The sequence below is a fragment of the Ahaetulla prasina genome, chromosome 11, assembly GCF_028640845.1.
Source record: "Ahaetulla prasina isolate Xishuangbanna chromosome 11, ASM2864084v1, whole genome shotgun sequence".
NCBI lineage: Eukaryota > Metazoa > Chordata > Lepidosauria > Squamata > Colubridae > Ahaetulla > Ahaetulla prasina.
Genome location: NC_080549.1, coordinates 18,999,020 through 19,011,655, shown reverse-complemented (window position 1 = coordinate 19,011,655; position 12,636 = coordinate 18,999,020). Strand labels below are relative to the sequence as shown.

At 44.9% G+C, this 12,636-nt stretch overlaps 1 protein-coding gene across 1 annotated transcript in view; it reads left to right on the top strand.

The window, feature by feature from the left end:
• The first annotated feature begins 589 nt into the window (after nt 1–589).
• TENM1 (teneurin transmembrane protein 1) overlaps nt 590–12,636 on the top strand; it is a 544,190-nt gene continuing 532,143 nt past the window's right edge. The window contains exon 1 of the mRNA XM_058196608.1: nt 590–697. The gene's annotated coding sequence lies outside the window, so the exon portion shown is untranslated. The remainder of the gene's footprint in view (nt 698–12,636) is intronic.

The window sequence follows — 12,636 nt, the reverse complement described above, 5'->3', positions numbered from 1 at the left end:
AACCAGGGCTCTATCTCGGAGCGCCGCTGCCTTCTCGGGCACGAAGGCAAGCGGGAGACACCCCCCCTCCCCACTCGGCTGCCTCAGGAGCCACGTCCTCCTCCCGTTCTGCACCGGCCCGGGCTCTGTTGAGCCGGCGCTGCTCCTGCCGCCGCTGGCTGGCTCGCTCGGGGCCACCTACCCGGCGCCTGGCAAAGCAGGTGAAGGCAAAGCGGCGTCGGCTTCGGCACCGCGCATGCCCGTTCTCCCTCTCCCTCTCTCTCTCTCTCTCTCTCCCGGGCATGCTCATTAGCAGCGGCGGCGGCAAAAGGCGAGGAGCCGAGTGGTCGGCGCCGCTGCCGGGGAAGCCAGCAGTGGTGGCGGCGACGCCGGCGCGAGGCGCAGGCAGGGCTGAGGGTGAGGCGGCGGCGGCAGCTGTGCTCTTGGGGCATCTCCGCCGCTCTCAGCTGCTCGGAGGGTTCCGCCGGCGCTGAGTCCGGGGCAGGCAGGGGCGGGCGGGCAGGATGCGGGCGAGCTGCGGCAGCCGCCTGGGTCGCCTCCCGAGCGATGTGGATTTATCTTCGCCTTCGGCTTAGCGGCGGCGGCGGGAGGCGCGCGCGATGGCTGGCGAGCGGACCCGCGCGGGGCGGAGGAGGCGGCGCTGCTGCTGCTGCTGCTGCTGCTGCTCCTCCGGCTGAAAGTTCCAGTGGACGGCCAGGTAAGTTTGGCTCCGGCGGAGGCTGGAATTTCGGCGGGCGGGCGGGCGGCTGTCCTTGGCGGCGCGCCCTTTTCCCTGGGTTGGGTTCCCACGACGCGCGAGGAAGCCGCCGCCGCTGCCTGAGAGACCCAGCGGCTGCCTTCGCGCCGCGCGCCCCGCTTTGGCGAGCCTCGAGTGTGTGGCTGGCAGGAGCGCCTCGGGCGAAATCAGACCTCCACCCACCCACCTCCCCTCCCCTTGGGCTGCTCGGCTGCTTCCAAGGGTACCCAGGTGGAACGGCTCGTGTGAATGGCAGCTGTCCTCTTTCTCTCTCCCTCTCCCTGGAAGCAAGACCCGGACGCGAGGTTGGGGGCTCAGAAGCGCCCCGAGGAGGGCGAAGCTCCGGCGAAGTGAGTGGGAAGGTCCGGCAGGCTGCATCCTTTACTTTTATTCCTGGTGTAGTGTCCCTTGTCTTATGTGGGTGATGCGCACACACACGCAACACAACACAGCGCAAGAGAGAGACGCTCACACGCCCTGTTGTCCGTCGCTCGGATGCCTGTGATGTCATCTTTCACGTGTAGCTGAAAGGAACGTTGGAAACCGTACATCGGGGCGGCGGCGGCGGAGAATGTGGTCTTGAGTTGTGAGGTAGGGTGGAATTGATGCCTATTGTTGAACCTGGTGGAGGTGCGTCTGCAGTTGAATGTAGCCAGGTCAGAGGGAGGCAGCAGCTGTGCCTCTGTCTGATTTCTTAGGGTGCTTATTAATAAAAGACTGGTACCCACCCATCCACCCAGCCTTGAGATAGTTTGGAAGGATTGGCATTGTGGATATATTCCCCGAATATATGCTACTTCTGGATTATTTACACTTTGAAATGCTTGGGGTTTTGTTTTGTGTTCCAAAGGGTTTGGATACTTATGTACATCCTTTTCATTATGTAACAGAAGGCTGAGATAGATCACCTTTCTTTTTCAGGATATTTCTACTCCGGATTTGGTTAAGTAACGCTCAGATCTGAACACAGATACTTAGCAGTTTGGAAATGTGCTTTGGTCACCTGTAAACATTTCCAGCCTATAGTTGGTTTAGGTCTAGTTGCTTCATTTCCCTTTTATTGTTCTGATAAGTGAATTAGATATTTATTTTATTCTTATTCATTTAATAGATATTTATTTCATTTTTGGCTGCATCCCTCTTGCCCAGGTATAGTGCCAAGCATCCTCTTTTTAAAAATTGTGTATCATGCTGTTTCAAAATACCTTGAGGGCTTGCATTTAAATATCGGTGGTGTTTGCAATGTGTTTTAGACCTGTCCATGTTGTAGGGCGGTTGAGGTAGTGACTAGCTTAGTAAGTCCCAAGTCCACAAAGAAGTAAATTCAGGCTGATGTATCCTGAGCCATATTTACTTTATTGTGCTGAAGTGTGTTGCAACACAACCAGCTTCCCAGCTGGCAGAATCAATGTGATATATATATATATATATATTTGCTTCTTTAAATTGTAGCAGAGCTGGTAGGAAAGGAATTGTGACTTGCTCCCTGGTAAAAGGGTAGCAATGGCCACCTATTTCTCATCCTTTCCAGCCCTTTCCAGAGTCAAAGGGAATTAGAAATTTACCTTTGTAGTGATCCTTCGTTCTCTCACCTCCTCATCCATCAGTGGCTACTTTCTGCCTTTCTCAAATATGAATGTTGTGGTTTTATCTTTTTTCTAGCTGGTCCAGTTTCTTCATTTAGCATTTCAGGAAGTGATGCCCACCCCCATCTTTAAATGCCTTTTGGCTTGGTTTTGCTGGACATTGGGGAGAACCACTGAATGAATTAATTGGAAATGAATGGTGATTTTTTTTTCTTTTATGATATGGTGATCACAGAAAATGTGTGGACGGCAACATCATACGTGCAGAGAAGGAATCAACATTGCCGTTTGGGGTCAGCCACAGAAATAGTTTTTGGTATTGATTTTTAAAGCTTTGTGGACTCTTACCACTCCTTTTATCAGGGGGTGGCTGCCTCTCCCCACCTTTGTTAGTTCAGCAAAAACCTGTGTTGCAAATGATCATCTCGCACATCACAATATGTTATTAGAGGCAGTTCTTGCGCGCTTGTATGAATCTTTTCTCAGTGTTTTACTCTGGCAAGCTAAGGAAATTATCGTATGAAAACAGATTCTAGCCATTGGGTGAAGGAAGATGTGTTGGCTGTTTCTGGCTTTTTCTCCCCCCCCCCACTTCCTTTTGTCTCTCTGGAAATAAGTCTAAATCCTTTTTGGATTTTGTTTTACTGACTAATCTCAGTATTGAGTTAAACACAGCATATAGTCGACTTTCAAAGGAGTGCCTATGCATGCCGAGATTGGTGAACAAAACAGCATGTTAACCTCACCCAGGAAGGTACATGCTTGTGAAAGAACCTCCTAATAAATGGTAATTTTGTGGCTGTAATTCAGATTGCTCTGGCTTCCTGTGTATAACATGGTGTATCTTTTCTGACGTTCAGTTTTGTGATCTCTGAATGATCTTAGGGGGAAGAAATCTTTTCTAGGTGAACTACATGCTATCTTGTGCAGCACTCTTGTAAAAGCAATTTAATTTGCATCCACTTCTTCATATAATCTCTCCCACCTCATTAATAGCAAGTGCTTTATTTAAGAAGGAAGTTCCAAGCATTAGTATAAAATGGGTGCAAATCTCCTTCAGGGAGGGGAAACCGTGAAGCCGCGTCTTATTTTTTTCCCCCCCTTGCACTTGCTTATCTTTTTCAATATGTGGGGGATTTTATATTTGGGACTTTTTTAATTTTTGCATTTCATCCTGTTACTGCTAGATTATAGGAAAAATAGTGAGTAGTTAACAGAATTCTTTGCAAGCTTTCTGGGTGTAAGCATCACTGCATGTAGTGGGACTGATTTTTGTTAATTCCATATTATTTTTATTTATTTATCTTTCCCCTGCCTTTATTATTTTTATAAATAACTCAAGGCAGCAAGTACACTGAGAGCGTATTGCACCAAGACAAATTCCTTGTGTGTCCAATCATACTTGGCCAATAAAAAAATCTATTCTATTCTATTCTATTCTATTCTATTCTATTCTATTCTATTCTATTCTATTCTATTCTATTCTATTCTATTCTATTCTACTCTACTCTACTCTACTCTACTCTACTCCTATTCTACTCTACTCTACTCTACTCTATTCTATTCTATTCTATTCTATTCTTCTACTCTACTCTACTCTACTCTACTCTACTCTACTCTACTCTACTCTACTCTACTCCTATTCTACTCTACTTTACTCTATTCTATTCTATTCTATTCTATTCTATTCTATTCTATTCTATTCTATTCTATTCTATTCTATTCTATTCTATTCTTCATTCCACTATTCTATTCTATTCTATTCTATTCTATTCTATTCTATTCTATTCTATTCTATTCTATTCTATTCTATTCTACTCTACTCTACTCTACTCTACTCTACTCTACTCTACTCTACTCTACTCTACTCTACTCCTATTCTATTCTATTCTATTTTATTCTATTCTATTCTATTCTATTCTACTCTACTCTACTCTACTCTACTCTACTCTACTCTATTCTGTTCCTAACACTATTTCTTCCTCTTCCTGTTTTCCCCACAACAATAGTCCTGTGAGGTAGGTTGGGCTGAAAGAGAGGGACTGGCCCAAAGTCACCCAGCTGGCTTTCAATGTTAAGGCGGGACTTGAACTCACCATCTCCTAGTTTCTAGCTTAATCGTTTTTTTACCAGGTTTGCATCCAGGTTTGGTACCCGGAAATTTCAATTTTTATGAAGAATTAACCAGGTTATTCGTATTTTCATCCTGTGTGACACTGACAAGATTTTAAATTGAACTTCTCACCAATGAAGGAGGAAGAGAAATGAGTTTATGATTTGTTAAATGATCAATACATCCTGTACTAAAAACAAAAGTGTTAACTTCCAAGTCTCTCCTTAAAAGTAATGAACGAGAGAAAGGTTAATGGTGTTGGGAACTTAAGAGGGGAAAAAAACTTGTGCTCCAAGATTCGTTGAGCGCAGTCAACCCAGCAACGAATTTTGTAGCAGGCTTATTGAGCAAATACACACCCTATCATTTCAAGCTTTTGTAGATCTTAAGGACTTTGGTCTCTGTGGCACCACGAGGGTCTTTATTATTTGTAGAGTTGGAGTGCTGGCTTAATTAAAGGCAGAAAATAAACACTATTTGAAGGGTTCTGATTGTCAGATCTGTGTGACTTTCCCTCCCTTGGGAGGGAGAAAGATCTCGGTTTCTAAACCATTGCAATTGCTCAGTTTGGCGCTGTATCCCGTGCATTTAAGAATACCGTTTCTGTGCTTTTCTTCTGCAGGTTGTATTTGCATCCCTCTTAACACACCTGGGATCGCTTGTGGTTTCTCTCTCCCCCCCCCTCCCGCCCCCTTGGCCATCCAGCTAGTAATTAGTGGAACAGATTGCACAGATATGCAAATGATTTGTGTTTTCTCCTGGAGGCTGCTCTGTTTGTACAGTGCTGATACAGTTAACTGTGAAGTTGTCATAGACAACCTTTGAACACTAAGGGGGCGAAAAGAATCCATTTTGGGAAAGGATTTTAATTGAGGCGGAATGACTGTCCTTCTGAAGGGTGAAATGTAAAGGTTTGCATCTTTACTCGCTGTCTCTTTTTCCACCCCACTTTGTGATTTCCAGGAAAAAGACACATCATAAAGACAATAGACTTTTTTTCCCTGTTATATATACCTACAGTCAAGTTTCAGGATAAGTACTGAGGGAGATTTGTCTATTTGGGTTTGATAACTTTTTTTTTTTTTGGGTAACCGGTCCCTTTATAATGTTGTTAATATTTCATCAATATATGGCTTCTCTTCATACTTGCTTTCTGCAGCCTTTAATGCTTGCATATGAAAACCGAAGAGGCCAAGCTGTATGTTGTGTCTTGTCCGCTCTCACCGCAGCCGGGGTCTGCTTATCTGCTCCCAAACACGGAGGAATGTATGCCTCCCGGCCCCAGTCCTGGCTCCATGCCCAGACAAGCTGCAGAGGAGGGGGCATCTCCTGGTCCCAGCCCTGGCTCCATGCCCAAGCAGGCTGTAGAGGAGGGAGCATCCCCTGGCCCCAGCCCTGGCTCCATGCCCAGGCAAACGGAGCAGCTAGACCCCTCCCCCTCCTCCACAGCATGTGAGCCTGAGGAAAGTTTACTTCCAACAGCTGATTGGAGTGACCCTCGCATCAGAAGATTGGATAGGCGGAGGCAACAGAAGGAAGGGAGGGGCAGGCCTTAATGAGTGCTGAGTCATGGAGCCACACCCCATGGCCTATATAAAGGATCTGCTTTCTGGCAGTCTCTGAGTCAGGCAAAGTCGAACTTATCTTGCTGAAGTCACTTACTGGTCTCCTGCCTGCTCTGAGGACTTTGCTAGGACTTTGGGCAGAGCTGCAGAGGCAAGCCTGATTCGGATTTCCCTGACCCGGCCGTCAGCGGAGGAGTGGGACATGACACTGTATCTCTGATGGTCTTTGACAGGTTCTAATCTAAAGGGCGGGGGAAGGAGAAACAGATTCACTGAGAGGAATATCTGGGGATGGAAAACCAGATCCCTCTTAGGGTTCTAGATTCAATGACTTCTTCCCGTTGCTGGAGTTCCCGAAACTTCTGGGGAGTGCGGGAAGATCTGGAATTGATGGAAGGTACTGTGGCTTTGAAGGGACGTGGTGGCTCAGTGGCTAAGCTTGTCGATCAGAAGGTCGGCAGTTCATCGGTTCAAATCCCTAGTAACAGGGTGAGCTCCCATTAGTTGTCCCAGCTTCTGCCAACCTAGCAGTTCGAAAGTAGGTAAAAAACGCAAGTAGAAAAAATAGGGACCACCTTTGGTGGGAAGGGAACAGCGTTCCGTGCACCTTTGGCATTTAGTCATGCTGGCCACATGACCATGGAGACGTCTTTGGACAGTGCTGGCTCTTCGGCTTTGAAACGGAGATGAGCACCGCCCCCTAGAGTCGGGAACAACTAGCATGTATGTGCGAGGGAAACCTTTACCTTTACCTTTTTACTGTGGCTTTGATGGGAGGTGACCTTCCCACCATCTAACAGGTGTCAGATGCTGGAGGTTGCCCCTACCACCTTTGTGGTCCTCCGATATGTTTCTACAACACCTTTGTTTTTGTTTTGTTTTCTGGACATGTGGATAGACTTCTTAAAGCAGCACCAGACTGCTTATTATTTATTTATTTAAATTGAAAGAATCCTCACCAAAACAAAATTGTTTCTCGTTGTGCTCTGTTCGTCAGACCACCCTTAAAAGAAGCCATGGAGTTACCTTGTTGCAAAGTTTCATTCTAGTAGGAGCCTCTGTGAAACCTTGGTTAGCTGGAGAAGGCAAGCAGGCAGCATTCCAAGAAAGTGTCATGGCTGCTGTTCAGGGCCTTCCCTATTTGAACCCCCACCCCACAAAAAAAACTGGCATTTCTTTTTCAGCCAGAGAGATGGGGAGCGATGGGTCCCAGGCTCCATCCCAAGAGAAATTGGAATGATCTTGGGTTGATCCTGCAGCAGCCAAGCTAAGCCCATGGTTTTTTTTAATTATGGTTAGGGAATAAGTCAAAGGCTTATATAGCATTCTAAACCATAAACCAATGATTCACACACAGCCGAGGCCCAGGTAACCAAGGCATTATGCCATGGTAAGATATTTTCTCTGCTTGCATCCTCTGATGGTGGGGAGTGGGGGGGGGTCATCCCTGCATGATTTTGCTTTTAGAAAGTGGCTCCTCGGGGGTCCCCAACTGCTCGTATAGCTGAAGAAGCAAACTGGAATCCCTCCCTACACTCGGCCAAAGCTATTGTTTGCAAATAACAGGAGCTGTGTTCATACAGCATATTCAGTGAAAACCACGTCGATCATATCATGGTTGCTTTTTTGTAATGTGCATTTCCTGCATTTTGAACACCAAATCTGGGCTTGGATCATGGTGCTTTCTTTGTGACCCACAAAATCCTTTCCTGGGAAGTGCATGCATGTTCCTTTCTGCTTTTCAGAGCAATAGCCGGGTGCAAATGGGATGCCCCTATTCGTCTGTAGAGCTGTTTTCCTTCTCCTTTCTGTACAATTAGTTCTAAGCAGGTTGCCATTCTGTTATCTCCCGAGAGAGGAGCGCTACTACTAAAGATTCATTGTCTTGGACAGCTAATCTGGTGCATTGCCCAAGTTGACTTCCTGGCTGAATCAAATGGTTAGTACAGCACCAATTCTTCCCTTTCCCATCTGACCTTCATACAGGATGGGACAAAGTTTATCTAGCTATCATTTACACTTCAACAAGACTGAATCCCTAAACCGACCTAATTCAGATTAGATCTCTGTCTCGCCTAATTTTAATGGTTCCTCTGGCTTTTGTTCCTTTCAGTAAAATGTTTGTTTGTTTTTTATGTTATTTGTTTCCGGCATGTTTATTTTATATTTATATTTTACCTGGAGAAAATAATGGCAGTTTCATGCTTAGGAACAAACAGTGCAAGGGTAGGTCTTAGTTTTGAATGCATTTTCTGCTCCTTTTTTACCCTTTGCAATTGCAAGTAGGATGTTCGTTATCTTTGAAAGGACCAAGCTGCCTTCTCAGTTTTCCCGTAAAAGGAGTGGGGAGTCTGTGACCCTCCTAAGAGTCACTAAACCAGGGGTCTCCAACCTTGGTCCCTTTAAGACTTGTGGACTTCAACTCCCAGAGTCCCTCAGCCAGCAAAGCTGGCTGAGGAACTCTGGGAGTTGAAGTCCACAAGTCTTAAAGGGACCAAGGTTGGAGACCCCTGCACTAAACCATCTGCCAGCATCCATAGGAAACACGATAAGGGTTATTTGAACACGAAGAGGAGCAACTTCGAGGTGGCTGCAGGTTCTCTACACCTGCTCTAGATGATGACCACATCTTCTTTCCGAAAGAGGATTATCCTCTAGTTGAAAAGCAACCCTGTCTAAGTCTGATCTAAAGTTTAAGCACCATAACCAAGAAAAATAGCAGGGGCCTTGTAATTGCCCATTTGCTGTTAGCACCTGGACAGCAGACAGCGTCTTCCCCACTATGGAGAGATTAATTGTATTTCCTTTCGGTCTCTAGGTGCTTTAACAGAAGCAACTGAAATGGCTGCGGCAAAAACAAAACAAACAAATAAACAAACAACCCCAGAGTGAAACAGAAAGGGGGGGGAAAAATGCTGTTTCTTGGCCTCAGTGTGAATTGTTGGTAAGAATAGAATTCAAAACAGTGGCTTTTGAACTCCTTGGGTCAGTTTTTGAGTTCTGTATGAAAATTGTATTTTTTTTTTCCTCTCAGATAAAGTGAGGAATATTAAGTTTGCTCAGCGAAGAGATTAAATCTCGTGTGCAGCACTTACAATAAGAGACTCTTCCGTAGGAGAAATCCTTAGGAAAGTGATGGAATTGCAAATAATAACATAGGGCAGATTATAGTCCCTGATTTACGGTCACATTTCAGCCCGGAATTTCCACTGCTAAGCAAAACAGTTGTTAAGTGAGTTTTGCCCCACACTATGACCTTTCTTGACACAGTTGTTAAGTGAATCACTGCAGTTGTTAAACTAGTAACACAGTTGTCAAGCAAATCTGGCTTCCTCATTGACTTTTGCTTGTCAGAAGGTCACAAAAGGGGATCGTGTGACCCCGGGACACTGCAGTGGTCATCAATATGAGCCAGTAACCAAGCGTGCAAATTTTGATCACATGACCATGGGGATGCTGCAACGGTCATAAGTCTGAAAAATGGCCATAAGTCACTTTTTTTTAGTGCCGCTGTAAGTTTGAACGGTCGCTAAATGAACAGTTGTACATCAAGGGCCACTGTAGTGTAACATAAGGCTGCCTTAGGTCGTTTAGAAGGTTGGCCGCATTTGAAATATTATGAGATCATCCCATTCCAAGGAATATTGCGGAGAGGAAAAAGTGCAAAGCCAAGAAAAACCAAATGAGTAAAGAGCCAGAGAAGTTTTCTTGGAGAATAGAATAGAATAGAATAGAATAGAGTAGAGTAGAGTAGAGTAGAGTAGAGTAGAGTAGAGTAGAGTAGAGTAGAGTAGAGTAGAATAGAATAGAATAGAATAGAATAGAATAGAATAGAATAGAATAGAATAGAATTTTATTGGCCAAGTGTGATTGGACACACAAGGAATTTGTTTTGGTGCATATGCTCTCAGTGTAAATAAAAGAAAAGAAAAAGAAAAAAAAATACCTTCATCAATGGTACAACATTTACAACACAATTGATGGTCAGTATATCAATATAAATCATAAGGATTGCCAGCAACAAAGTTAGTCATACAGTCATAAGTGGAAAGAGATTGGTGATGAAAACGATGAGAAGATTAATAGTAGTGCAGATTTAGTAAATAGTTTGACAGTGTTGAGGGAATTATTTGTTTAGCAGAGTGATGGCCTTCGGGAAAAAACTGTTCTTGTGTCTAGTTGTTCTGGTGTGCAATGCTCTATAGTGTCGTTTTAATGGTAGGAATTGAAACATTTTATGTCCAGGATGTGAGGGATCTGTAAGTATTTTCACGGCCCTCTTCTTGATTCGTGCAGTATACAGGTCCTCAATGGAAAGCAATGAAACGTTCTCACCCTTTGGAATTCTTCAACCTTGAGGATAGATTTAAATAAAAGCATTGTAAAAAACGATGGTGATTGGAGAATTCTTCTGAATGTTTGACATTAAGTCTCATTGTGTTTGATGAAAGACAATTAAAAGGCATTCAAAGGCTGAGAGAATTGATGAAAGCCATCTGGGGGAAGTGGGTCATTCTTGTTTTTATTTATCATGAAATAGCCAAGGGGTGTGTGAAGGGACACGGTGGCTCAATGGCTAAGATGCTGAGCTTGTCGATCAAAAGGTCGGCAGTTCAGCGGTTCAAATCCCTAGTGCCACAGAATGGGGTGAGCTCCCATTACTTGTCCCAGCTTCTGCCAGCCTAGCAGTTCAAAAGCACGTAAAAAAGGCAAGTAGAAAAATAGGGACCACTTTTGGTGGGAAGGGAACAGCGTTCCGTGCGCCTTGGCATTGAGTCATGCCGGCCACATGACCATGGAGACATCTTCAGACAGCGCTGGCTCTTCAGCTTTGAAACGGAGATGAACACTTCCCCCTACAGTCAGAAACGACTAGCATGTATGTGTGAGGGGAGCCTTTACCTTTACCTTATGTGATGGAAAGTTGTCTGGATTCCCAGGAGGGAGGGAGGCAGGAGTGAAATCCAGCAGGTTCTGACAGATTCTGGAGAACCAGTAGCTGAAATTTTGAGTAGTTTGGAGAACCGGCAAATGCTACCTTTGGCTGGCCCCGGAGTGGGGTGGGAATAGAGATTTTGTAGTATCCTTCCCCTGCCATGCCCACCAAGCCACACCCATCACACCACACCATGCCCACCAAGCCACACCCACCAAGCCACACCCACAGAACCACTAGTAAAAATTTTTAGATTTCACCACTGGAGCGAGGGACTCTATTTTGGAGGATGAAAATAATTCCTCCCTAAATAGTTCCCGAGTATACGCTTTATGGGGCAGATATATATATAAATGCAGATAAAGGTATAGATTAACAGAGTTGGAAGGGACCTTGTAGGTCATCTAGTCCAACCCCCCGCCCAAGCAGGAGACCCTATATCATTTCTGACAAATGGCAGTCCAGACTCTTCTTGAAAGCCTCCAGTGATGAAGCTCCCACAACTTCCGAAGGCAACTTCTGTTCCATGGGTTGATTGTTCTCAATGTCAGAAAGTTCCTCCTTATTTCTAGGTTGAATCTCTCCTTGATCAGTTTCCATCCATTATTCCTTGTCTGGCCTGCAGGTGCCTTGGAAAATAGCTTGACCCCCTCCTCTCTGTGGCAGCCCCTCAAGTCATCTGCTTCAGTTTGTCAAGAGTCCTGTCTATAGGTCAGGAACAATAAATCTTAGAAGATTCCTCAGTGACATAAGTGTTTAGAACGCAGCAGTGCAGGCTACCTCTGCTCACAATCTGGCGTTTGATTCTGATGGGGTTCGAAGTTGATTAAGCCTTCCATCCTTTCAAGATTTGTGAAATGAGGGCCCAGATGATTGGGGGCAATATGCTGAGAACCACTTAGAGAGTTCTGTAAAGCACTGTGGAGCGGTATATAAGTCTAACTGCTGCTGTTGTCAGGGTTCCAAGTAACACCCCTAATGAAAGAAAATTCTGAGGCTTGAGTTTCCTCAAAGTTCCATTTTATTAGAGATGTCATATTGACAGATCTGGGAAAACCCAAATCTGAAAGCTACCAGGTCCCTGCCCAACACCCACAAGTCCATCACATGGTCCAATCCCAGCACCATCCCAACTAGAGATGTCTCCCAGTTCCAGCTGTCCAAGTGCAAGGCAAGATGTCCTTGACTCTCTGAGAAAGGAACGTTATTATGACTGTATATATCACCCTGGCTCCATACAATCCCCCCCTCTCAGTTTCCCACAGTAGTAAATGTGGCAGGTCTGAAGATCCAACAAAAAAGATGGCTTCCAGGCCTGACGATTGCTAGAAGAGTCTTGGTCTTTCTTGGTTTTTGAGGCCCAACATCCAGACAATAAGAAAGTAAATCCTCTTTTCATTTGATCTCCATACTTGGCACTGTTAATTAAGTTGTTAAGTAATTATCTCTGATCAGGTAAAATTTCATTTGATAATACCACAGAGGGATTATTGCTTTGAAAAACATACACCTATACTAATTTACGCACATTATGGAAAATTTTGCATTTTTGTGATGCTTGCCCAAAGACTCACTGCAACAGTCTCCTTGGGAGAGCAATTCACAGCATAGAGGAAAGGAATGATTTAGTACGGCTGCCCTCCCTTGATGTAAATCGTGAATTACAGTACAAACCGCCATCCTTTTTCAGGGTTAATGTT